Source organism: Abramis brama (genome assembly GCF_963993115.1).
Source record: "Abramis brama genome assembly, chromosome: 1".
Classification (NCBI taxonomy): domain Eukaryota; kingdom Metazoa; phylum Chordata; class Actinopteri; order Cypriniformes; family Leuciscidae; genus Abramis; species Abramis brama.
The window spans coordinates 22,933,338-22,956,271 of record NC_139963.1 but is presented as its reverse complement, the minus strand read 5'-3'; the positions used below and the strand labels follow the sequence as shown (position 1 = coordinate 22,956,271).

The 22,934-nt window shown below is 39.0% G+C and overlaps 1 protein-coding gene across 2 annotated transcripts in view; it reads left to right on the top strand.

Annotated features, from left to right (window-relative positions):
• Positions 1–22,934, top strand: part of tanc2a (tetratricopeptide repeat, ankyrin repeat and coiled-coil containing 2a) — a 158,011-nt gene that overhangs the window by 11,368 nt on the left and 123,709 nt on the right. The gene's annotated exons all lie outside the window — the stretch shown is intronic.

Below are 22,934 nucleotides of genomic sequence, written 5' to 3'. Positions count from 1 at the left end.
GCAGCATGTGCTGTTTATTATGCTGCTGAATGAAGAACCAGCCCCAGCGTGTCCTCATTCTGTCTCCTTCATAGGGGGAGCGACCAATCAGCCTCCTCGCCATCAAATCCTCAGATTTGCACGAGCACTCTTTGATATGACATTGCTTAGATGGCTAGCATACTTCACTCCTCACAGTTTGTGCAAATTCTCCATGCAGGTGGAGAAGCAGAGAGAGAGAGTGATAGTGGAAGGATGGATGGATGGATGGATAGATAACACCCTGTGCTTCAATGGAGTCTAGGACTCCCTCTGAGGAGCTGGTGGATTCCAGCACTATGCTGGATTATTAATGACTGTCTAGCTGAGAGAGAAAACTCAACCCCAAGAGCGCACACATACTGACAAAAAGAAGGGAGTGGCTGAGAGAAACAAGCACAGGAAACAAGATAAAGAGAAGGAATTGTAATGAAAGAGTGAATCGCAATGGGAATGAGTGATTGAATGTGCTACAAAGTCGAGGAATGAAAGTAAAGTAGAAACGCATTGTGAACACGTACAAACGTTTAGCATGCGCTGACTGGTCCACAACACCCAGCATGCAGGTGAGATGACAGCGAGTATGGAAATCAGCTGGTGATAAAACATTCAGTGTTTTAGGGTGTGTCGTTGTGGGGGGTGGTGGAGAGTAAAATGTGGCTGCGCAGTTGAACGTTGTTTACACTAGCTCAGTAAACCTTTCTGACTGCCTTTGTTAGCATGCACAAAGGAAGTACAGATACCTCATGGATTCAGCTGAAACATTTATGAGTTTGCTCTGTTTCCCATCATCTTCACTCGTGTCGTGTTCTTTAGATTCTCGTCACGGATTAACACTTCCAAATTCAATCCTCTAGAATATTGTTGATTTCTGTCAGGCACAATCCATCTGCAGAACACAACCTACAGGGGCTGTGAGACGTAAACCTGGTTACTTCAGGCAAAAATGCTTCTTGATCAGCTTTTTTTTGAACAGCTGAGAACTATTTTAAATTTGACAGTCTAAAAAATGCAATGCTATTTGTGTGATGGTCGAAAAGCAGCACAGGATGTGATCATTTGATGTAGTATCATTTGCAGTAATTCTCAATTAAATTAGTCTTGTTTAAGGATTTTGAATTAAAGTTGGAATAAAGTCAAATTAACTTTGTGCTGCGGGGATGATGTCATTTTGTTGGCCAACGTGGATGTTATAGCATCATCTGGTTTCCCTTAACAAACAAACAAAAACAAAAAAAAGGATTTTTCCATTGGCTTTTGGATTATTGCAGAAAATAAGCTGTGTGATTCTTACATGGTTTGTTTATCAAGATAACCTTCACTAATGAACACAACTTTGAATGAATTTTAAAGGCTAAATCAAATCTGCAGAAGAAATAAAAGCTAATGTTAGGCTATAAATGAACTACACCATGATCACATAACTTCACCATCACTATCACTGAGAATCCAAAAACTCTTTCAAACTTTGTGTGTCACAATATGGTAGTAAAGTGGGTTGGAACTTCTCTTTCTTCCATATTAGAACTGTACTAATTGACTAGTTGGAGTTCGAGGTTTTTAAGGAAAGTTTTGGATGAAGTTGTGTGTAGGTAGGCTTATCACTGCAGTGTTCTTCCCTGATGAAGCATTGTGGAGAAAATGGCACTCAAAGCACTTGAGCCAAAAGAGTCTGACCTGTAGAAAAGAACGAACAAAGGACTGAACCATATAAACCAGACGTATACAAACCACTCTGATGGGTCAGCTTGATGTTTGGGTGCTTTCAGAGAGTAACAGATGAGAGCTATTTGTCAACATTGCCTTAAAGAACCTCATTGATAGTTATCAGTTAGACATTCGCCATTGTCACATTTGTGTTAGCTAGAAACAAATAATAAAATGTTTGTATCAGGCAAGGGGTCTTGCTCAATACATTCCCCCTCATTGTTTTGAAGAAAGTTTTACTGAATATTTGTTCCAGAGCTATAGCTCACTTGCTGGCACATCATAAATGCCTTTTTCTCTGAATTCCTAAATTGCTTGCGTTATCGTCTTGGTGTTCTCTGGTTGGCTAGTTTCATATGATCTAGCTTCTCTGTAATGTTTGGGCACAGTTTCAGTTGTTGCTAAGAACTTGAGCTTGAATCATGCTGTTGTTTCATGAAGATACATTATTTTATACACTTTGCACACTTGTTTAATGTCAACAAATGACATTTGGAGCCCATTTTACTTCCGTAATGTCTCATTAAATCATTTAATATCATGTGACATTAAACGGATCAGGAATGTGTGGGAAGACTTGATGAAGATGAATGAAGGTGCATGTTAATCCTCTAGGCCAGGGGTTTTCAAACTGGGGTCTGCAAGAGGGTTATAGGGTGTCTGGGAAATCATAGGAAAAGATTCAAGCTAACTATAAACTTAAACTTTTCTTTCTGTCCCATTCCCTCCCCCACCCCCTTTTTTTTCTTCTTCTTTCTTCATCCTCTTTATTCTACTCTACTCCTCCTATCGCTGTTCCTGATGGTGATGGTGCTTCCGTAAAGTAGTCGCACCAGTTTAACAGCGGGGACGGGTTCCAATGAGTTTTCTTAGCCTAGGAAGACTGAGAGGGGGCGTTGGCAATGCGTTTTGTGTAAAACATTACAATTTTCTCAACTTTCAGTCTCATTACAGAGCATCAATTTTACTGTTCGTTTGTGAGATGCACTGCCTGCAATTTAGTCAGTAGATTTGCGTATTTTTTCAGGCCCTGTGCCAAATGACTGAGGAAATGGCGACATGTATATTGTCGGATAGTAGTTTATTGTATCCTTTGCTTTTCACTCTTTTATAGGGCTGGGTATCGTTCAAAAAATTTCGATACCGATACCTTGATTTCGATGCTTTAGTGATTTCGATGCTTTAAAGAACGATACTTTTTTCGATACCAATTTTATGAAATCCATTTTAACAAGATTGCATAACATATTACCTCAGAAAAACTTTGGTTTTATTTTTTCAGTTTGACTCATGCTCCTTAGTCAGTGCACAAAGGAACAAAAAAAGCACAAAGGAACAAAATATTCCTTATACATATACATAAGGTACAACATATTTTTTTATAAAGAGCTCATGCTCACCAAAGCTGAATTTGTTTTATTAAAATAGTGTAAAACTTGTAATATTTTGTGGAATAGTATTACAATTTAAAATCTTATTTGAATATAATTCAAAATGTAATTTATTCCTGTGTTGTCAAAGCTGAATTTTCTAAATCATTACTTCAGTGTCACATGATCTTCAGAAATATGAAAACAGTTTTTGGAAACTATGATACATTTTTTCATGATTCTTTGATGAATAAAAAATTCTAAAGAACAGCATTTATTTGAAACAGAAATCTTTTGTAACATTACACATGTTTTAAGGTCATTTTTGATCACTTTAATGCATCCTTAGGCCTACTGAAAAAAAATTCTGACCAACACATTTTTGAACGGCAGTGTACTTTCAGTAGCTCATTATTGCAATATAAACACTGTCAGAGTGATCAACAAGGTATCTCTTCATTTACCAGTCAAAGACGGAGCAACTTTCTGCTCTTATGTTTACTCCGTGCACTGTCAAGGGGCTTCATCATATCTGTCGCGGTACCGGTCTTTGCAGCAATTATTTTACCGCAAATACTGCATCGCGCGCTGTTGGCATCGAGCCTGGAGAAATGTAGCCACACTTTTGATCGACTTTTCCACATCTTTAGGGTATTGTGAGTGTGTGTGGTCGCGTCTCATTGAGTCTGTGCGCGAGTTTGTGTGTGTGTGCTCGCGTCTCACATGAGAATGTGCGTGGGCAGTTTGTGTGCGCGCGCGCATCTCATATGAGTATGTGCGCAGAGAGTTCCGCGCGTCTCGTGTGTGTAGAGTTTGCGTGTATGTGCGTGAGCGACTTTAGGCGTGTCGTTGTGCATTTCATATGTATTTGTTTGAGCACTGACGTTGACGAGTTAACCCCTTAGGTATCGAAATCTGGTATCTGGTCATTTTTCGATACTCGATAGTATCGAGGCAATTCGGTCGGTACCTAAAAAGTATCGAATTCTTGTATTAAACCAAACAAGAAATATTAATATACAGTTCATTTTAAAATATATTGTATGGTGGAGAAAATAGGCTACTGTTACTACAAATAAAGCTCTTTCTGATTATGCTATGTTAGCAACTTGACAAAATAGTGTTATCTCTGAGGTACAAATATGTTACTCAAACAATAAGACTAACCGTGTTAAATAAAGTGACCTGTATGAGTAGTAATTCAGCACTTGCGGCTATTTCATTAGGATAAAACAAAACAAAAAAATGTGAATTTAAACGTAACTGTAACAAAATTCAAGTTCAGGGAAGGAGGCGGACATTAAACTTAACTTTATTCATAAAATAAACACAATCAACTAAATGAAAGGAGTGGCTGCAGCATATAAGCATAATAAAAACAGCAACATAAAATGTCCCAGGCTCTTTGCCCCACCCTGCTTCATACCACAGTAACATTAATTCAACTTTTAATACATCAGCTCATCCATGAACATGATTTCAGCCCGAGTCCTGTCTGATTGCTTTCCATCGGCTGTGGATGTGAAGACAACAACTCCCATGATTCCAAGCTTATTCACAGCATCATCAAGCTACGCCTTTGTTATTGTTTTGCATATGCAACCTCTAGCGGCGAAACTTCCATACTGTGCCTTTAAATGTAAACTATGTTGTGTTTCCAAATGTAGCTTATAAGTGACCCAAACTGAGAGCTAATGCAGAGATGAGCAGCATTTACTGTGTACTGAGGCTGTCTGAGGAACAAGGGAACATGACCTACTCACATGTAAAAGAACACAATGCCATGCTTCATTCTGAAACACGCCGTGCATATATATATATTTATTTATTTATTTATTTATTTATTTATTAAATCACAGCCTTTGCGATTTAAGCCATATCACGATTTCGATTTTATTTCAATTAATCATGTTGCCCTAACAACTATCTTTATTACAAATTATGAATGAACAAAATCCCAATCTGTACAGTAGCATTAGAGTGAGAGAAGAACAAATAGAAAGGAAGGGAAGCTAAAAAGTGAAATACAAAGGGAAAGAAGGGCAGAAGCCAAACAGAGAGAGAGGCACTGTTGTAAACAACCACCTTCAGACGCTCATACAACTCTATGCGTCACAGTTGAGCTTTATCAGAACAATGTGTCTATGTTTCTGTGTGTGTGTTTGTGTGTGTGACCATTTTTAAACTACGTGCCAAACCTGGAGATCCTTAATGCAGGGTTGCTAGCATTAGCCCTGGAGGCTGATAACATCTGGAGTGGCTCAAATCACCACCGTCCTCCCCCCACTTCAACTTCAGACTCCAGCAGTGGAATTCCTCCCTCTGCCATGGGGGGAACGTTTAACATCTAATACCACTAGGGAATCACAGCAAAGTGGAGCATGATAGCAAACCCTATTTCAGCTCTAGAGAGCCCCTTTTGAAGTGGAAATTGTGTCCCTAGGAGTCATACGCCACCATGGAGTGGTCAAAAGAAGTCAATGACCAATTTCTCATCCTCCATTGTACTGTCATTTCTGGGTCCTTTTGAAGTGACTAATGCTTTTCGTTCTACAAATAACGACATGAGGACATGAAAGACGACATCTTTACGCAACGCTTTTATAGGGCACCATACTGAGACTAAAATGGTGGCATTTAAAATGTAATGTTTTTGAGAATATGATTCTCATGAATTCGCATGATTCGTATGAGCCACTTTTAAAGTTGTTAGTCTGTTATTTGTCCATCATGTCTATTATATTATATTATATTATATTATATTATATTATATTATATTATATTATATTATATTATATTATATTATATTATATTATATTATATTATTACTACCGTTCAAAAGTTTGGGGCCGGCAATTTTTTTTCTTCTTCTTTTTTTCTTTTCTTTTTTTATAAAGATGTCTCTTTTGGTCACCAAGGCTGCATTTCTTTAAATTAAAAATACACTAAAAACAGTAAATGTATTGTAAAACATTATTACAATTAAAAATGTAAAGTTTTCTATTTTAAGATATTTTAAAAGTAATTTACTCCTTTGATGGCAAAGCTGAGTTTTCAGCATCATTACTCCAGTGTTCAGTGTCACATGATCCTTCAGACAGAAATTATTCTATGCTGTTTTGCTGCTCAAGAAACATTTACCATCATTATCAATATAATATGCCGAATCATATATATATATATATATATATATATAGCCCTTTATTGAAGACCACTTTCAACTGAATGTTAAATAAATATGGGCTGACATCCTCTGCAGAAACTCAGAAAAATAGTGTCATGAATCAAGTGAAAAGAGAGATAGAGGTTTTTGATCTGATGGCTGATGTTCCTGAGATGTCACAGCCTTTCCTTTCCTTAAAACCCTTTTTTTTTTTGTAGGGAATGGACGAAAAAAAAGTCTTTCTCTGTATTATTCTCTCTCACTTACTCTCCTGGTTAGTGAGATTTGTCCTTGTGAGGGCACAGCGCTCTCCACTGTTTCAGCACACTGTGCTGGCTAAAAATACCCTCCACCCCCTTGGCTCAGCATCTAGTGCCCAGTGTGGGCTAGAGAAGGAACGAGGAAGGGAGACCAAAAGGCACTGAGGGTGGGTGAGAGATCAGAAAAGGGGTTTGAGTGAACTTAAGCTCTTTCTTTTGAGTTCCTGCAGAGATTCTTCCACCCCCAGGTATGACGGTGAATACAGGGCTATTTTTGATAGAGATTTGTCATGCTGAGAACCTTAGAACACTACCAATACATGATGTAGGTGTGCAGAAACTCCAGGCTAACATTGTGTATTAGCCAGGTGTGATACAACTTTCAAGCCCCAAGTAACTTTTCTACCCACAATAAATATGAAAATCATGTGTGAAGGGACAGAGCCATTGGAATTTGATGTTTAGTACGCTGCTATAGCCCCTTTCGCACCGGGTAGTTCTAGAAACTTATGGGAACTAGCCATTTCCAACTAGGGCCATTTTCCTGGTTGCATTCGCACCGGCAGTAGGACCTCTTAAAGGGATGGTTCAGAGTAAAATCAACCTAGGGTCCTTTGCACCATGACCACGAGCCAAACCCAGAAGCCTTTTTTTCCCTTGGTCGAACATTATTAAAGTTAAAGCTTATTTAGAGAAATCAGCTGGATGGCTTAGTGCAGGCGCTAATTGATCCTGTGATGTATCTTGTAAATTACCCCACTAATAATGCCCAGAATGGTACCAAACTTCTACAGTAGTACAAATAGGTTCTGTACTCATAAAACGAGGCATTGGAAAGTTTGTAAGTACATCAATTGTAAGTACATATTTAAAGGAACACTCCACCCATTTGCATTAAGCTTTGCAATGTTAGAAACCCAGTCATACTATTGAATGGTCGTGCAACATTTTCTCATTTTCCCCTGAGACGAGAGAAATCTGTATTTACCTCTTTACACTTCCTCCTACAATGACGCAAAAATCGTCATTTTGCGTCATTGTAGGAGGAAGTGTAAGGGGGGGGTTTCTGTTAAGACTACAAGCACTAGTTCCCACCCTTTCAAACCCGCCCATAGGGGGTTGGACCTAATGCGCTAACAGACCTATCACAGATCAGTGCCAGTGCGTTTGATTTCACCGGCAGAAACCTGCATGTCCGGCCGTCGAGATCGTCCAAAATGTCCGGGATTCGGCTTTGCTTTCTACGGTCGCCATTCATTGTTTACATGTATCAATCTAACCGAATTCATTCCGATTGGTGAATCTGAATGTAGTGTTTACATGAACGCTAAACAAGTGATCGGTTGATGTGCGTTTTACCATTGCTAAGAAAATACCCGCTCCTCAATGAGAGAGAGCCCACGAGACCGGTGCGTCTCACAGGTGTCGCTCATCAGTAATCACGCCACCGGCCTCGCGCCGTTCTCCCGCGGCCCTAGTCTCGTCCTGCTCGCCACAGTAAACACAATGAATGGCGACTGTAGAACGCAAAAGCCAAATCCCGGACATTTTGTGCGATGCGATCTCAAAAACCCGGGCAGACTCACGGAGACTAGTTAGCTTTATTGTTTACAACTGCTCTCTAACCGGTAGGCGTGGCTTGGGAGTGGCCTCGTAGAGCAGCGAAGCAAGTGCATTTTGGGAGTTGTTGTCTTTCATCCACATGAGCCAAAAATACATTTTCTGGCTTTTCTCAGTCTAGAAAGCTCCAAATTCAAAAATAATTTCACATTTCTTCTACATAAATGACCCAATTTAAATACACATTCATCTTTCCAGAGGTGGAGTATCCCTTTAAATAACACTTGCCTGATGGCTCATGCTACTGCTAACCCGGACGTCGACGTCACTTCAGTGGTCTGGGAAAAGCACGTAAAAGTCCTGACAGAAAGCGATGCATAAGGATGTAGTGTAATGACGAAATATTATTTTTTCCGAAGTGTTGACAATTTAGTGTTAACTAATAATTGTTGCAAACTGGTACTACCAACAAAATATTAGTGCATTCCTGGAACTGGGCATTGTTACACTACATCCTCGTTACCCTGTGCTCCCACTCTCCGTCTTCATTAGTTTACGATCTGTTTAACAGTCATGTCTAATACGTTATTAGATAGAACTGATACAAAGAAAGTAGACCGTATATGAAAAAGTATTAGTGTTTGCAGTGTGGTTGATGCCCAGTGTTGCTAGCTGTACAGAAATACATAATCGTGTTTCACGTGTCTCCTCAAAGTCGCGTTGGATTTTCTCCTTGGCGCAAAGGTTATGAGGTCCATCTGTCACCGTTTTCCATGTTCGTAGAGTTAGTTCGAGTAAATAAATATATAAGCAGGCATATATAAATGGCAGCTGCTGGTGTTTTGCGTGTTTTCGGCTCAACAGCGTACACTTACATGACTTGGTAGTTCCTATTGTGCTGGGTTAGACCCTACTCTGAAGTAGGAGCTAATTTAGTTCCCCCAAAATGAGTTTCTAGAACTGAAATCATTCCCAGTTCCTGTGGTGCGAACACGCCAAAAAGCGAGTACTTCTGCCATTAGTTGTAGGAACTATGAAAAGGTTCCTCCGGTGAGAAAGCCCCTAATGTATAATGGGATTTTGGACTGATTTCACAGAGTGTGACGCAACAGAATTTGATACTGAATTACTGACAAAATGTCTTGTTGCTTGTTGTGACTGGCGCTGTTCAGAAAAAAATATTTTTTATTATAATTTAATTTATAGACCAATAAGACCAATCAGTAAATCAGTATCAATACAATCTGTATCAGTTGAAGCTTGTTCTTTCTTTCAAATAATGCTGTATATTTGCTGAATCTACAGCACTGTGTCAAAATGAATTTGGAATTATATTATAGTTGTTAGTTCTCGTTGTCGTGGTTCTTGTGGCAGTCCGAATCGACAATAAGACAACATTTCTTTCATGAACAGTGTAGTTTAATTCACAAGCGATCAACTTTGGTTATGAGTAGGTTCTGTTAATGAATTGGACAAAAAGACTCGCAAACTCACAAAAAGTCATTGAATGGAATCAGTCTACTGAATCTTTCACTGAATAAGCTAATGAAATAAATAATCTGACTCACTTTCTGATTATGCCCCCATTAGCTTGTCCTATATTAACAAAAGGCAGACTTTACGGGAGCTGCAATGCTAATCGGAAACCTTTTAGCTTTTACTGTTTTATGCAAGAGTATTTTAGGGCTAAATGTCCTTCAAGGTCAGAGCAGATGATTCAGAGAATCATTGGCCTGGAGGAGTGACTCCTTTTAATGGACATGCTAATGAGTCCTTAATTGAGTTGTGGAGAGACGTCTCTGTTGCACCTCTCGCCACAAATGAAGACATCTCAGGAGAGCATTCATGCAGCCTGATTCCTGGGATTCCTGAGGGATTCTTCCCAGAGATCATCTGTGGGACAAATCTGGTTGCAAGTTAACTAAATGAATCAAGGCGTTAGTTTTAATTAAATGAAAACAACATGTAGGCAATGTTAAGAAAACGAATAAAAAACAAAAAAACAAAAAACGGACTTCATAAAAGATTAAAGACTAAATGAAAAAGACCCATAATGATATTTCTAATAGACCACATTTAAATGAATTAATATTTAATTTGTCAGAAAGCATATGTTGCAAGTTATATGCCATGCAAAATTAGTTAAAGGGCATTTTCTTCACAAAATTAGTTGGTAAAAACCGAGTGTAAAAATGAGCAACTCCTCACAGAGCTTTTGGGTGTGTCATCTTCAGGTTATTCAGGTCTTTTCAAATCATGTCTTGTCTGTATTTTTTGTCACGTGACTCATTTCCACTCTAGATTGGTTGTGAAATTTCTGTTTTTCCTATGAATTCCATTATAATATATTTAGTATGTAGTCACTTCCTTAATCAGAAGATGTGTTGCAGTTTGTCTGGTTGTTCCATGTAGTTGCGTTATACGTTCCCATGTCTCTTACTATTATGAGATGAGTGGATTTGTATGACTCACTAACATAAGCTCAAATCAACAGATGAGTAGTTCTGCATACCTTAATAACTAGTAGCCTGAAGTCTTAACTTTCCTTGGTTTCTTTTTTAAATGGATTATATGATTGATTAATGTGTATTTTGCTGTTCCGATGGGTCAAGCACGCAGTATGTGAGGGAAAATAAGCTTTTCACATCTACACATACTTGGAGGAGGATGAAGTATCTAGTTTCAGAGAAGATTTGTAAACCAACCCGTGACAATAGAGACTGTTCAGGCTCGGTAAAGGGAAGAGAGACAGAATCTCACCATGTTTCTTGCCAAGAGCACTAGGTGACTGAGTTGTTATGAAATTAGTGATGGATTAGCGGTTTCTTATTACCTAAATGTGTCATCGCTGTTTATGATCCTTGCGGTTAAGGTGAAGTTCCTGCCTCCTCGACGCGTCATGACATGATATTTATTGACTGCCCTTTTCTAGAGTGGAACCATATCCTGAATATTGTGGTAAAATGAATTTGGAATTGAATTATGGTTAGGGTTAGGTTATTTAATAGATCTTCTACTTGTAGTGTTGTTCAAGTGGTTTCTTTCATTCCAAGTAGGTGATTCTTGGGCAGAATGAGCTGTATGGTGGACCAGACTTAGTTGATGCTGTTTAGTTAAGTCTAGCTTCGTAAGATTACCCTACAATTGGATCAAGATCACGCTGTCTTCCTGACTTCCATCTCAGTGACCTTTGACCTTCCCTTTGCACATACAAGAGCTCCAAGGGTGACCTACATTGTCATTCAGAGCTGGGTGTGAAATTGCAATTTTCCGCCTGGTTGATGCAGTAATGAGAAATTGATGTAATGAGACAGCATTTAGGAGGAGGAGAGCTCTTTTCCAAATGCCACACTTTCAGTGTCTATTGTTTCTTGAAGGCCTCCATGGCTACGTTCACACTGCAAGCCTTAGGGCTCAATTCTGATTTATTGCCCAGATCCAATGTTTGTTCGGCTGTTCACATTTTTTAAAATGTGGCCATTATCAGATTCGAGTGTGAACAGATCGTGATCCTGAACTGACCCACATGCGCAAAAGAACAACAAAGGAATTATTCAGAAGTAAACACGGAGGTTACTGAAGTCTGCATTTACGCGTTTATAAGGTTGTGCTGCGGAAGCCAGTGAATTTGTGCGCAGGTGATAAGAAGGACGCAGATGAGGAGAAAGAGAGCAAAGTCTTTCTCAGACAGTTTTTCCTTAAGTTTTGCTTGTATAGAGCTTTCACCGTGATGTGTACGAGTATAACAGCTCACCGTCCCAGCACTGACTAACTTCGCTGCGCTTTGCATATTCACAGAGTGACCAAAGAACTACCGGTATGTAAAATCTTTGGAGTGACTCCCGTCAGCGCAGAATTGCAACAGTGACGAATGTCGCTCTAGGGTGACATAAAAGTCGCATGAATCACTGTTAAGAAATAAACAGATCCGAGTCGAGTATTATTAAAAAAAATCGGATTTGGGCAACTTTTTGGGCCACTTTTGCCTGCAGTCTGAGCGTAGCCTTCCTTGTTGTCCTCTTTTTCACAGAGTACACTTCACCTTTTATGAAGTATAAAAGATAAAAGCTATTTCTGAAGCAATGCCTATATAAAATTAATGGCTTTTTCTTCTGTAATACAGCAGTAACCTTAGTGCCATCACCTGGACACCAGTTGGGTCTTTGGTAATTTGTTGTTTAAAGTAATTACCTTTGTTCTATGTCACCTGTGTTCAAATGTTCTGATGCCAAATTAGGCAGCATGTTTTGTGTGTGTAATATTTTGACTCTTTGACAGTATAATGATAGCTCTTCTCAAATGTGTTAATGGGACGAATGCAATGTTTTGTATGCTGGGAGTTTTAGTGTGGTTCAATTAATAAGATCCCAAGTTAAAGCTTGTGATGGCACAGATGGATGTAAAGCACAATTTTGTTTGTCCTACCGAACTGATGATCTGAAAGATGTGGATTAATTGACTCAGGGCGTTGTGGCCTGGCGGGTGTACTTTTGAGTCCTTGGAAGGATGACTGGTTTGTTAGGGTGGATTTGGTTTTATTCAACACTCTCTGCACGGGAACTGTACGTCATGTTTGCAAATGAAACCAAGAAGCATTTAAGAGAAGACTGCAATTTCAACTATTAACTGTCTTTCATGTTTTATTTGTGGTAGTAATATTTCAGATGTAAATTCTCATCAGGATTTACCAGTTACTTTTTTTTTTTCTCAGCACTTTTTAGGATGAACTTGCAGTGTACAGGCTATTCATCATGGATTAAATAATTGAATTAAAATGCTAATTGTACATTTCCAGTTGTATCCAAGTACCAGTCCTCTTAAAAAAACAAACAAAAAACATTTATTTAATCTGTAATGGGTGTAGTTTTTTAATTTTCGTTTTTCCAGCTATTTAAGCTCTTTTCGTTCAGTCTAGTTTTTTTCTGTTTTTGATTGCAAAGGGCCTGTAGCAGTTCATAGGAGTGGAGTGGCCCCCTCTTACCCTTCTTGAGTCCATAAACCCACAAGCCTCAAGCCACAGTCTGGGCCCTAAAGGACAAAGCAGATCAGGATGTTTTTAAAAGTGGGATATGAAGCCATGATGTAGCTGGCGAAGTGTTTGTGTGTGTGTGTGTGTGTGTGTGTGTGTTTGATTGTGGATGCTCATAGCGGCCTACTGGGCAGCCAATGTAATGTTGTTTTTGTTGTGATAAATGTGTTTAGCTCTAGGGACAGTGGCCAGGGAATTTGTCACTGCCGTTTTGTTGTTGGGAATAAGATTACATGTTGAACTTGTGAGGAAATTACAGGTTCTGTAATTGAGTATCCTACATGACAAAATACAGAATGCTTAGTTTAGAGATTTGAACCTGATAGATATGCGGACTCAATATGTTTTTCATTGTAATATCTGGCTGACAGGGTCTCTTTTTATGACCTTTGTGTCAAAACCTGGATTGACAGTATTTTTGATGTATTTTGTCATGTATTGGTGAGTACTGTTTCTTGTTGTATTCTTGCAGTTTGCTTGAGTATTATAGGTCAGTTTTGGCTTCTGTGATTATTAACTTTTAGTGAGGAATCGGACAAAATGTAAGGTCACACAGGTTGATGGAACACAACTTTTTCAGATTTCAAATACAATTTCACATAACTGGACTAGGTCTAGTTTTACAAAAACTGGCATTTTTATCATAAATATGAACATCGTTTGACGCCCTTTATTAGGGATGTCCCGATCAGGTTTTTTTGCCCTCGAGTCCGAGTCCGAGTCATTTGATTTTGAGTATCTGCCGATACCGAGTCCCGATCTGATACTTCTATAATAGGCTACATAAAAAAAGAATAAAGAAGAGCAAAAAACAGATCCAGGATGTTCCTTATTTTTTATTTAATTCACCTTATTTTAACATTCAACAACTCTGTTAACAAACAGAGCACTTCTGTGAGGTAGCTTGAACAATCAAGTAATAAATAACATAAATTCTTCACTTTTGGACTTTAGTGCAACAGTAAATATAAAAAAAGTCTAATATTTAAACAAATAGCACCTCAACTTAAAATACCCGGCAGGCATGTAAACAAATAAAAAATAAAAGTGCCACAGTGTTTGCAAAGCCAGTAATGTGCTTTTAGAAACTGCACTCGCCGGTTTCACACTGCACGCGTTAGCAGAGCGTGCAGCGCGTATTTTTTTCGGCGCCCATGTTAACAGATTAGAGCATTCACACCGCACGCAGAGGCGGCGCGGCAGCGCGTAGCAGGAGCAGAGCAGAAGCAGCAGTGCCGCGATCGTTTCGGCGCAGAGTCTATTTTTGCTGCGCCGCTTACGCTGAATTAAAGTGATATGCATTGATCATGGCCAAAATACACCGCAGTTTTATCCAAAAAGTGCATTGATGATATCTATTGTGTTTTAAACAGTCGATCAAATGACCAACATCAATTTAAAAAGAAAACAAATGTCCAAAAACAAACTTGTTGCCAGAACAATAAAAACAAAGATGAACCAAAGGTTATATATATTTATGAAATTATTAATAAAATAAGCTTCTTGACAAGTATTTTCTCTTAAATTTATTTGAAAACGAAATAAAGCAATGCCAACTTATCCATTATAGAGTAGGCTACTCTGTCTGTACACAACCTGCGGTTGACAAACGCTGCCAGTGTGAAAGCAAAACGCGCGTGTCCTGCTCCTGCTCACCATATGCACTGCTCCTGCGCTGCTTATGCTCTGCTAACGCCTGCAGTGTGAAACCAGCGTAAATCTGTGCCACCACATAACTATAGATGTGTTAAATAATAATGAGAATATATATACATATATATCCGAGTCCTGATCGGGAGGTAATGTCCGATTCCGATCGAGTCTGAAACCACGTGATCGGGCCCGATTTCCGATCACGTGATCGGATCGGGACATCCCTACCCTTTATAACTTAGAAGACCTATTATGTTGTTTTTCTTTTTCAAGTTTCTTTTTTTAATGTTGCTGTTTGAGCATGAAAAAGGCCTGCAAAGTTAAAAAGCACCAAGTCCCTCCAAAGGGAGTTATTCTCTGTATCAGTCAACACTGTTTCTGAACTCCCTGAATCGCCTCGATTGTAGTCTTAAGTTTTCTCCTGGGAACATTCACTTCACAATATTCCTCATTTAAATAATTCCCCCCCCCAAGGCATACACAAAAAAAGGGGCAAGGCCTGCTTGACCAATTACAACACACTGGTCCAGCTGACCAATCAGAGTACATTGCGCTTTTCAGAAGGAGGAGCTTCATAGAGGCTGGAATTAAAGAGAGCGTTACTGACAGACTGGGAAGAGAGGTGCTGCAACAGTGTAAAATATGTGAAAAATATATTTTTGATCATTCAAGCATGGATTCTAGTAGATCACAAAATCAAGACTGTGTATAATGGCATAATTTGGCCTGATTTTTGACATGATCGTTTGTTTCCCTTTTTAGTGATTTGGTGTCCATCACCTTGTCTGAAATTCAAGGCAGCTGTTTGTGCATGTCAAAGGCTCTCTCGGCCTTGCACATCCGACAAAAGATAGATAGACTGGTGAGTGGTGGTGATGCATTTTTCCATCCTTTCCTCCCCTACTTCCCAACATGCAGTAATCAAGATTTATCAGATCTGAGGCAGATGGTTTTCCAGAATGCCAGCCACCGCCCCCCTCCCGACCTTCTTGCTGGATCCTGAGCCCTGGGCCCAAGTGTTTGTCTAGACTTGAGTTATCCGCCTCATCTAGGAATGACAGCCCCCCTCCTCATTCTCCTCCAACCCTGCATGTCCCAGAGGAATTAGGGTCATCCATCCTTGAGTACCCCTATCCCTATGTTGCTAAAAGTATCTCAACACATGGCAGAGCTTTTCGTAGAACTGCATCCTGCCTCGTGGGTTCCACAAAATGACAAGAAATCCATTTTTTATATATACTTCTGATAATGGTGGCACATTCTAAAGCCAGCACAATGTCAGAGTCCTCAAGGGTTTCTAAGTGCTTTTGGAAAAAAACTCTTTTATACAGTGAATGCCTGGAGTAATGAGATGAGGCCGTATTTTAATTTAAACCACAAGACTTGAAAAGGAAAAAAAGGGCAGGCATGACACGCTCTCATTATCAGCTGGCTCGTGAATTGGCCGTAGCAAGTGGCGGGACACGTGTCCCTCTCTTTGTTTAGTCGGAGGCTGAATTGGCGCCTTGGATGGGACCTATTCATGGCTGGACATAAGGCCGCCTTTGAGAGCGGTGGCTTGCTGGCCCTCATTATCCTTATTGTTGCATTCCATTACACCTCATTTTTTTGTCCCACTTCAACAGGGACTTTGGACAAAGCCTACAGTGTGAGGGGGAGCAGTCAAACCAAAAAACGGCAGAACTTTGAAGGTGAAGGAATTGTTAACACCTCCATCTGTCAGAGGATCTCATTATGTATCTGCTGTCACATTAAATGCATTGCAGAATCTGATAATAGAGTATTATATTAGGCAGCCAAGTAATATAATCCAGACTATATTCCTCTCTATTTGATATGCCGTAGATGGAAGAACTTTGCTAGAGAAGTCAGCTGTTGTGAGTCATGGTGTTTAGACTTGCAGTGTGTGTGCCTGGCTATCGTGTTTGGAAATTTGTGTTTATGGCTTGTCTTGGTGTATTCAACTATGGTCAAACTCATGAAGAGCCTGTTGCAGATGCCTTCAGCCATCATCCATAATGTTATCAGTTTTTCTATTATATTTCAAATGTATTTTTCCTTATTTTATTAATTTGTTCTAATACAAGTGCCACTAATTGACTGTATTATATTAATTACGTAATTATATTATTAGTAAAAATTAACATCCAACAAGACTACATTTAACTAAACTTTCAATTCTCTTTCTCTCTCCCGCTGTTTTCACTTCATGCTTCACCGAAATATCTGTTCTTCTCACCGCCCAAATCTAGTTAACTCAGACTATGTGTTGCCTCTTCACATAATGGCGGTTTTGTTTCTAACATCTCTCTGAGTGAATTTACATGTGACCGATTTCTCATTCTTTCTGCCTACGTACTGAGGTCCATTACGTCGCCTGTGTAGGAGTCAAGGGCTGCCCTTAGACAAAGTGAACAATCTCCCTATCCCTTCGTCCACCCACTCCTCGCCGTTTCACTAGAGGGACAGTCAGATACGGGGCGGCAGCAGCATACCAGATGTTGTTTTAGTAATGCTGCTGAAATGAGAGATGTTAGATACCTGCTGTCTGATTGTATCCCCTACATGGATAACTACAGCACTGCCTTTGATGGTATCTGGTATCAGGCTAACTTAACTGTCACTCAAGCCCTGATGCTGATCACGGCTATAGCAATCGGACTTGGATTAGATTATTTGAGTGTCAGTAGAAGAAGGTTCAATCAAGCTGGCATACAATCTGCAAGTCCTCTTATCTTGGTCAGGCACTGTAAGAGGAGGAAAAGAAGTGTGCTTTTTTTTTTTTTTTGTGAGTGAAAAAAGCATTACTGATAAAGCATAACAGGCACCGTGGCATCCTTTGATTAATAGTGCATGTGTTCTCATTTGCCTGCTGATTGTGTGTCTGCCTTGTTACCATGGAGATCCTCATATCCTCATGATATACATATTCTATATATGCTCCGTAACAGAAAAATACAAACATCAAAGGATTTTTATAATCAGATCAGTGCTGAGGCTCACGGAGGATGGTTTTGTTGAACACCTTACATATAGTTATCTCTCTATCTATCTTGCTCAATGAAATGCAGAGGAGAGATGTAGATGCCCTGATCAACAGGGAAATGTGACAACACCCCAGGTGGTTGTTTTATGTTTTGTTATGTTTTGTCTGTGTAGAGCTTGTGGATCATCCGCTAACCTGCTGCCTTTATATAGGGGCTTGTGGTTTTTCTTTAGCTCTGGCACAGCTATGAAAATAAAGACTAAAGTCTGAGTTATTTTCATTTTATTTTTTCTTCTTCTTTTTTTTATAATTGTTATTTTTACTTTAACTTTTATTGTTTTCATAATACTTATTTAATATTATCTTATTTTATCCACTTGAGCACCAAAGATTGGTGTGTCAGGGCATGTGCATTAGCCGCTAGTTCACACCTTAACATTTTATGAATCTATTGGCGTTGTACAATTACCCACATTAGCTGTTTTCTCCTTTCTCCAAACGTTCACACAGGAGCTGAAAGAGGGGAATCTCTGCATGATGCTGAGGCTTGGCTACGCTTTCCCATCTTGCCAATTACATTCTGCTACATGTTGCTAAGAATGCTTCAAGCCTCACTGAAGCGGTTGATGTGTGTCTATTTGTGTGGTTGTGAATGCATGTTCTACGCTTTAAACAGGCCGTTTGTTTTCATGTTTACAAGTACATGCATATGCTTATATGGAAAATGACTGTGGGTGAGAGCATGTGGGTCGCTCTATTCCTCCCTCAGTTGCAGTTTTAATGTGCTTTATTGGAATCACACATAATTGTACATTCATATTGTATTCGTTGCTGTTGAGCCGCATATAGAGCACAACAGGGTTGCGGAAGTTAAAATACCATTCATTTTCTCCACAGAGGAACAGATTTTTAAAGATAACTTGTAAGCCTTTAAAGACAGACCTATAGTAAGCTCTGAGATTGTTAATTTATGGTATGCTTTTATTAAAGCCATCAGCCTGCATTATTTATACTTATAATGCTAACAAGGTTTTTACATCAAAAGGTTTTCGACATCATTTTGAAGTAATAGGCTATTTTCTATCCAGTTCTATCCAGATCCTCTCTTTGAAACACACAGTAAACACTCACTGCTATGATGGGGTAACAGTTTTGCATATTAAACATGGTTTGGACTCATGGACATGGTACAAACATAGTTTCTCACACTTGTGTGTTGCGAAATTACTGTCGGATCCAATTTAGTCGTCACTGCATCATCTTTTGTTTATCAGTCTCTCTGAAAAGCCTGCATCGAACAAACGAGCAGTGTTTTACTGTCGAAATCTGGAACTTTGTTAAAAATAAGTTAATCTACGCTTTCTTAATGTTAGGATCATAAGGAAGCCAATGCAAAGACTGTGGCAACCCAAAGACTAAAAACAACTTGGCACTGCAAAACATCTTGTAATCCTCAGAGGCATCTCTATTCATTTCTTGGATCAAGTTATCCTGTGTTTGCATTGCTCTACTCACTCTTATTTTATGTGCAAATCGGTGGGTGGGGCTAAAGAGGGCAGGCAATGATGCAGATGTAGGCGTTGATCTTCTGTGAAGGCGGTCTCTCTTCGCACTATGAGCTCATACTGAGACAAAATCTGAAAAGTCATTTTGGCAGCTCGGTTTCAATAAAAGCTTTTTTTGTACTAACAAGGAAGTTTTGAGTTCTGAAACCTACAAGATTTTTATAGTACAGTGGCTATGAAAAAAGTTTTTTTTATCTTTTCTTGTTACAGAATTCTTGATGAAAAACTATATTACCCATTATTCTGGAAAGAAATGTCCAGCAATCAGAGAATCGAAACAAACAAATCGCTCCAAAATAACTCTTAGGGGCAGTTGACACAACGCGTTTTTCCATTCCAATTGCCTGCTTTTCCATTTGTTTTTCTATGTAAACACGCGCTAGACGGACATGTATAACCGTTACTCTCACGTCTTCTGTCTTTTGCAGCGTCTTTTGTGCATGACACAGCATTCTAAAAACGCAGCGTCACTAGACTGTTTTTCAAAGCAAAAATGCGTTCTGTGTGAACAAGCCCTTAGTCTGCTCACTGCTATGAAGAACTATGAATGATGTAAGCAAGTCAGTCTCCCTTTGCTCTCAAACTACTTAAATCATATGTGCATATTTTGCAATAAACAAAAATACTTGTGTAACCAAGGCAGCTGAAAAAGTGGGCAGGCACCGTTAAACAAAAAAGTGTTCTAAAATTATATGAAATGTGAAAGAGCAATTTAAATCTATAGATAAAAACATTAAACATTTAAAGAATAAGAGATAAAAAGTGTGTAATTTCTGAACCACCAGTGTAACCAAATAGAGCTGAGTTCAGTCATGATGTTAATTTGTAGACTAACCCAGAAGGCTAATTCACAATGCATTCCCTATGGGTTTTTAGACTGGTGATTCTGAGTAAATTAAGGGCTCGTTGCTTGAAAAGACTTTACATTTTGTTCTACAACATAAAGTACATAGTCATTTCTCAAAAATGAATTTTGAAGCCTTTTTTAAAAAGGCAAGTTGCTAATATGTTGCTACATAATAAAAATGTGGACTAAAAAAAAAAAAAACACATTGTCATTACTGAAAAAACATGATAGTTTCACTTTCTAGATGTTCAGACAGCATCTGGCTATACTATACATTCAGTTTACCCACTCAAATTTCACACCCTCTTTAAAATGTGTACATCTTAATGATTGTATCTTTCATATAAACTGCAGAGCCCTTTATTTTGAAAAGCTACTGCTCTTTATCTCCTCAGCAAAAGGTGCTGATGACATTGGCAGATGTCACCCACACACATGGTCTGCAGGTAATGAAAGGTGCGTCTCATCTATCGGGCCTCATGTTTTGGCTATGGTTTGCAGTATCCGTGTCCCTTCTCCATGCTGTAAGGGGTTCAGGTATCACCCACACAATACACACAACGGAGCCGTATATCAGCACGGAAAGACGAGAAGTTTGTTTGCCCACTGCGCACCAGAACCTCCGACAGCCGTCTGGAAAATGCATTTGTAAAAAAGTAAATAAAAAAAAAGAAAAGCAGCAAAATTAAAGTTGAAGAACTATGTAATTTCTGCACCACTACTACCACCACAGCAGTTACAAACAGGATAATTTGCACACATGATTCATGAACACTCCCCCACCTGCCATTGGTCAGTCAAACCAGTTAGCCCCACCCTAGCCTCATTCCATTGGTTCAGCCAATGTTGCTGTTGTCGAGCTGGATGTGAAGCTCAAACAAACAGCAATGTTTTGATAGCGCCTCAGAGACAGAGTATTTACACTTTATGGGGGGAATAAAATAACAGGCTTATTTATATTAGATTTATGCATAATAAGCATTCAAACATAAAAAAGTCTTATAACATTTAAAAACTAGATACATTTTCTGAAGAATATGTAAGTGGTGTTTGCTAGTGCAAAGTTGCTTACACAATGCCAGGGTGTTGTGGGTGGTTGTCAGGGCATTGCTATATGATTGTCAAAGTGTTCTGAGGGGTTTCTGGGTGCTTGCTATTACTTACTGGCCCAAGTGAAAAGGGGGATTCAGACCTTAAGTATATGAGTGCTAAACGCAGGGTCACTGGAAAAACATGCCTGTGGTGACATTTCTGCAAAAATTATAATACGTTGCTTCTTGTTTGTTGCATACCTTCATAGTGAAATGTCCAATGTCCGTTCAATTTTATCCAAAACCGATGAATGTGATCCTGGCAGTGTTTTATTATGTGGTTGGTTGTACATATCATGGCATTTTGGATTATTATTATTAACAAAAACAAACATAAAACAAAACAGATTTGTTGATGCAACCATGCCATTTTAGTTTTTTTTTTTCTACAAGACTTTGAGCACTTCATCTTGACCTGTTTCACAGGTCTTGAACCCGAGTGCTCTACATCGCAAATGCAATGCTGTACCAGGTGAAAAACCAAGTTTACTACATCAGAATGCAAACCTCAGAATGTATTAATTTACAAATCATGCACAATGGTAAAAGTGTTTTGTGGCCATAACATTGTATTGTGCGAGTAACTGTGAACGTCTTCATTAACTCTATCCCCGCCAGCGTAAAAAAAAAAAAAAGTAAGTTGCCAGCCACCACCAACATTTTTGATAATTTTCACAAAAATGTCATGGCCCCCCAGAATATTTTATTGTATGAATATCTAAACATACAAAATATCAAAAATAAGAACCGAGCCTCTGCTTTTAGACAAAAAAAAGCTAAATGCATCGTGTTTTTGTCAAAGACTACATCTGTATCGGATTCAGAACCTAGATGGAGTAGATTGCGTCCATCAACACCCCTAATGCTTGCACAGTCCTAATTGGCTTACACAGTCCTCCTCCTGTGTCGACATTTCAGTAACGTTAGGCAGTTTTAATATGCTGTTTAATGTTGATGATTGCATTATTTTACATATATGCATCTGCTTACATATGCTATCGCTTGTTTCTGCTTCTTCTACATGTCTTTTGATCAGGAGGCTCTGTACTCTTTTAGAAGATGTGTAATAGCGCCCCCTACCGTATAACAGTAAAAACATGGAAATAATCTGCCCCTGTAATCATAATTTGTGTGAAAAGGATTAAAAGTTGGTGTTTTACAGCCCTTAGTGTTCATTTCAGCTGGAAACTGTAGTGAATTGTAGATAAAGGTAATTTTTTTTGGAGTTTTGAAAAATTGACGGTTGAGGCACGTTTGTTCGCTGAGTCTATGTCCTTAATACTAATAGTGTTTCTTTCCTTGCTGAACACTGCTATCTATGCCAATAGATAATTGATGCTCTGTTTGCTTTGTGGTGTTTTTATGTCAAAAAGTTGGCAGCTGTTCTACTCTCATATTCCTCCTCTCCCCCCCCCCCACTCACTCTTTATTCCTGTCTCTAGAGAGAAAGTAGGCTCCCATGTGTGCAGACGTGGAAATGCGCATGTTGTGTGTTAATTAAATTGCATGTGTAGTGTTCCATGTTTTTAGCGCTATGAAGGTTACACATAGACACCCCCCTCCAGCAACATGCAGCTGAAGGTGCCGGTGGGATTTGTGGGGGCTATACATAGGGTCTCAGGCAAGATATTAGTTTGTTTGGCTCACGGTAGGGTCTGGAAAATGACAGCCGCTGTTTTTGTTAT